The sequence below is a fragment of the Antechinus flavipes genome, chromosome 1 (genome assembly GCF_016432865.1).
Source record: "Antechinus flavipes isolate AdamAnt ecotype Samford, QLD, Australia chromosome 1, AdamAnt_v2, whole genome shotgun sequence".
Lineage (NCBI taxonomy): Eukaryota > Metazoa > Chordata > Mammalia > Dasyuromorphia > Dasyuridae > Antechinus > Antechinus flavipes.
In genome coordinates, this window is record NC_067398.1 from 223,128,369 (window position 1) to 223,134,077 (window position 5,709).

Consider the following 5,709-nt stretch of genomic DNA (forward strand, 5'->3'; position numbering starts at 1 on the left):
GTAATGAGAATAGTATCTTCTCCAATTTATACAGAAGATCATAGTATATGAGGATGAAGAAAATTTCATACCACAAGACTAGGAAGTGGTGAAACCAGGACTAGAATTTAGATTTGAATTACTGACCCAGATCTAATGATCCTTATTCACTTCCAATATATCCCCAAAGTCTAATGACCCCTAGAAAGAAGATTATTGTAATTAGAAGATATATATTAGATATATGATATATATGATAGAATCTAGATTAGATTGGTAACAATGGGAAAAGGAGAGTCAGATAGGGAAAAAAAATATTGCAAACAGAAAATTGACAAGAGTTGGTGATTAATTCAGTACAAAAGTCAAGGAGAAACAAGTCAAAAATTGCTCCATGGTTTCTACCATGGTTGCCTAAGAAAATAATGTGCCACCAGTAAAAAATGATAAAACCACAAAATCTCAGAAAGTCAGAGTTTGATGTTAATTTCAGAGACCATCTAATTTGATTTGTTCTTGAATAAAAATAAGAATCCTATCTTTACCATTCCTAATGAGTGATCATCCATTCTTTACTTGAAAAATGTATATTAAATGTACCTTCTGAGGTAGTACATTTACTTGTTCTACTTTAAACAATTATAAAGTTTGTTCTTATATCGAACTTAAATATACATTAGTTCTGTCTTCTGAAGTCAAGCACAAATCTAATCACTTTTTCACTTTACAAGACCTTCAAATATGCAAAGATATCTATTATGTCAAAGCTTTCTCCTTTCCAGATTAAACATTCAAATAGCTCCAAATAATTCTCATTTCCATGGCTTATATTCTTCTTGAATTCTGGACACCCTTATCTGGAATGCAGCATTTTGTCAATGTCCTTTCTAAAACATGACGCTCAAAACATCACATAATACTCCAGATAGGATCTGACAAAGACAGAATAAAATAGATTTGTTACCCAATCTAAAGGGGCAACCAGTTTGGGGGTAAAGAAATGATGGATTTGATTTTAGACAGATTGAGTTCAAAATAATAGCAATGCATCCAAGGGAAAATATCCATCAAGCACTGGAGATGTGGATGTATAGAGGTCAGGTTTGAAGATGGAGATTTATAAGCTACCCAGATGGAGGTAATAAATAAAATTGTGAGAGTAAATGAGCTTTGTTAGAGAGAAAAGCAGAGTGCCAAGGACCAATCTTTGGCCTATATCCACATCTAGAGGATGGGACAAGGAAGAGAACAAGCCAAAATGGCAAAAAAAAAAAAAAAAAAAAAGACAAAATGGAGGAAGTGAACCATAATGATATCTTTTAATATTCTAGTAACTCAATGACAGAAGTACCTTTCTTTAACAAAATTTTTATTAAAATGAATACATTTCACTCAAATATGGATTTCTGATCAATTAGAACAGTTATTACTTACCTTTCTCTACTATATTCATTTCTATGATATCTATTCTTCTACTGCAACATCCTCCAAGGTCATCCCCACTCTTTGTTTTGTTTTTTAGGCAAGACAGTTGGGGTTAAGTGACTTGCCCAGAGTCACACAGTTAGTAAGTATTAAGTGTTTGAGGGCAGATTTGAATTTAGGTTCTCCTGACTCCTGGACTGGCACTCTATCCACTACACCATCTAGTTGCCCCTAAATCCTTCCAGCTTTTCCCCCTTTTCCCTCAATTAGGTTTATGTTATGATTAGTAATCTTTGTTATTTCATTTTCCACAGCATCTTTTCTTTCCCATCTTGCCAAAAACCATATCCTAACATTTTATACTTAATGCCAGCTGTCCTAACCAGATTATAAAGGGCTTAAATTTTTTTTTTTAATGTTTTTGTTTTTTGGTGGCAGTAAGAGTTAGGTGATTTGCCAGGGTCACACAGCTAGTAAGGCTGGATTTGAAGTTGAATCCTCTTGACTTCAGGGCTGGTCCTCTATCCATTGTACCACTAATCTGTCCCCATATAAAGGGCTTTAAATGCCAGGTTGAATTTCTGGGAACAGTTAAGTAAGCACTATAACTAGCGTTAGGAAGACCTGATTTAAAATGTGGCTTCAAATAAACACTAGATGTGTGATGTTGGAAAACTTATTTAATTTGCTTCAGTTTCCTTTTCACTAAATGGGAATAATAATAATAATAGCTACTAGCCAGGATTCTAATGATCAAATGAGATAATACTTGTAAAGCACTCTATAAAACTCCTTGCAGATATTGAAAATGTCATGCATATAATATGGTAGAAAGAGTAATAAATTTGAAGTCAGACATTCTGACCCAGACATTCTGGGTTCAAATTGCACTCAGCCACTGACTCTCTCTGTCAAGAGATGGAATGTCTTGAGTGAGAAACTGCACTAAATCTCAGAATACCTGAGAATGAGTTAGGTGTAAGAAGACTTAAAAAGACTGCAGAGGGCAGAAAATACAAAGAGTGAATGAGTTCTCCCACTGAGAACAATATTTTTTTGATTAAACCAAGAGACAGTCTCTGTCATCTCCCAAAGGAAAATTTCCTGATGTCCCTAGGGAGACAAAATGGAAATCAGGCAACAGTAAGGGACCAGCCTTTCCCTACATGCCTGCCCTCTGAAGTCTATCTCTTTCTGTGTGGCTGGAGTCAGTCCCCAAGTTTATTTGTAGCACTTTCTTAAAGAAAATAAGAACGCTTCTCTTTTCCAAAGTGGGCTTCTCCAAGTCTGCCCTTTGAGGAGACACACAGCACTGAATCATCATTCTCTACTCACTGAGGAGTCATCCCTAAGCACTAGTTCCTAAAACACCTCCAGTTTGAAACCTGAGTTATAAGTGTACAAAGCATAAATTTGCTTTTATTCCACTTCTGCCAATTCTGCCTTCAGGGTCTTTCAAAGGAGGCATGAGAAGCAATTTTGCTTTTGATGAGGCATACAGCACAGAGTAATTCTCTCCACCCCTCACTCTGAAGTCTTTCCAGTTAATTAAATTCTTCCTAAAATGTGGCACTCTGAACTCAGTCAACAAACATTTATTAAGTACCTGCTGTGTGCCAGGCCTTGTGCTAAGCCTTGGGGATATGGAGCATGCAGTCTAATGAGGAAGACAATATGCAAATATCTATAAAGAGGCTACATACAGGATAAATTGAAAATTAATAAATTAATAGAGGGAAGGCCCCAGAATTTAGGGGGAATCAGAGGGGATTTTAGCTAGGACTCACAGGAAGTCAGGAAAGCTTAGAGGTAGAAATAATGAGGGAGAACAGAATTGGGAGAGGAAGTGTTGTATTTCAGAAACAATAAAGAGGCCAATGTTTATGATCAGACAAGGACATAGTACTGAGTGAGATAGACAGATGAAGCTTACTCAAGAAGTATGTAAAACTAGGCCTAAATTCAGGGGTCCTCAAACTTTTTAAATAGGGGGCCAGTTCACTGTCCCTCAGACTGCTGGAGGGCCGGACTATCATAAAAACAAAAACTTTGTTTTGTGGGCCTTTAAATAAAGAGACTTCATAGCCCTGGGTGAGGGGGATAATCATCCTCAGCTGCCGCATCTGGCCCGCCACCGTAGTTTGAGGACCCCTGGAAGTCATGTGATCCCTATTCCCAGAGGTCTGCAGAGCCAGAAGATCAGGTCTTGGGCTCAGGTTGCAGGAAGTCAGCCTAGAAGTCTCTAAAGGCCAAGACCATAAGTCAGTGACAGGAAGTGACTAGCACCCATCCCATATAGTACCAAGGGCCTTTTCACCACCAAAATGTTAAACAACATGTTTTTCTTAATGCAGTTTAAGTTTATGGTAGCTTTTTTTGGCTTCTGTGGCACAGTGGATAGAGCACTGGGCCTAGAGTCAGGAAGACAAATTCAAAATTAGCTTCAGACAAGTCACTTGATATTTCCTCAACCATAAAATGGGGTTACCAACAGCATTTACCTCCCACAATTATTATGAGGATCAAATGATATTTGTGAGTGTTTAGTACATTTCTGGCACATTTTTGTTGTTGTCATTCAGTTGTTTTCAATTGTGTCTGACTCTTTGCGACTCTTATCTGGGGTTTTCTTGGCAAAGATATTAGAGTGGTTTGTCATTTCCTTTTCTAGATTATTTCATAAATTAGGAAACGGAATCAAAAAGAATTAAGTCATTTGCCCAAGGTCACACAATAAGTGTCTGAGGCTGAATTTTTTTTTCTGGTTATATATATACATTATGTACATATACGTACATTAATTTAAATACACATTTCTTTATGAATCATGTTAGGAAAGAAAAATCAGACAAAAGGGAAAAACCATGAGAAAGAACAAAACTGAAGACAAAGGGAAAAATAGTGAAAATAGCATGTGTTGAGTTACATTGATTCTTCTTAATTCTCTCTCTCTAGATGCAGATGATATTTTTTCTACCCAAAGTTTATTAGAATTGCTGAAGCTGAATTTGAACTCACAAAAAGGAATCTTTCCTGATTCCAGATCTAGCCTCTTATTACTGGGCCACTTTGCCAGCTTAGTACATACTGAAAGCTTAATAAATGCTAGTTCTCTTTTTGTGGCAATATGGCAGATTGAATAGTGTGCTGAGCTTATAATCATATGAACCTCACTTGCCACATCATTTTCTTGTTTCTCAGACTATTCCCTATGAATTATTTACTAACTTGTGACATTAAATGAGTTGTGACAGAATTTAGTGCAAGGAGTTGACAGTGTTGATGGAATCACAGATTGTTCAGATTTATTAATCATTCTATTAATTCATGTTGAGCTTAAAGTATATTCCAATCCATATTTGTGGTGTTTTTCTTCTTTAAAATATAAAGGTTCTCTCTGGGAGCAGGTTTCTTGGGGAGGTTTTCTGGAGGCAGCCTTAGTTTCAGTTAAAAGTAATAATCACCCAAATGCAGCCAGGTGCTAAAAGTTCAAATCTTTTATTGTGTCCTTCAATATAGCCTGGTTAGTTTTCTTAGAGGCCTATCTTTCTGCTTAGTTCCAAGAGCTCTTGCAGTTGTCTTTTGTCTCTGCTTACTTCAGCCTCTAACCAGCACAAAGGTGGAAGATGGAATGAATCTCTCTTACCTCCGAGAGAGGGCTTCTGGCTGAACTCACTTGACACTCCCCTCTCAATCTTTTCAGCTGAATTCCTGTCTGAGCCTCTGTCGGCTTCTTATATATGATCTCTCAAAGGCTGACTCCTCCCCTCTGAGGGAGGGATTAAAGAAGGTGTGAATTCACAAGGTTACAAAGTTTACTTTGTGAAGCTCCCATACTTGTGAACTCCAATGGGTACTTAAATACTTCTTGCTTATATGACCTCTCTAAAGGTGTGAACACAAGCATTGTTTCTATTAGTTCCACTTAGTACCTTGCTTCTTCTGGCCCACAATATCTCCTTGTAAGATCAGATCAATCATATTGAACCATGCTAAATTAGATAATTATTGTCTCTATCAACTCTAATGAGTTAGCACTTTGTAAGGATTCCAACACATATTCACTGAGAATACTAGAAAACAAAAATCAAAATCAGGAGAGCTTTAAGTATCCTAAAAAGTGGCAGACTTCTCCCAGGAATAGGCAATAAATTATACATAAAAATCCCAACTCCAGGAATAAATCCACCACATAAAGATGCTAAGTTAGTTTTTTTTTCACAAGTTTGAATTTCAAGTATAGAGGGCTGCAGATAATGGGGGAATTCTGGGAAAGATATACTTGAAGCAAGGATACTTACAACA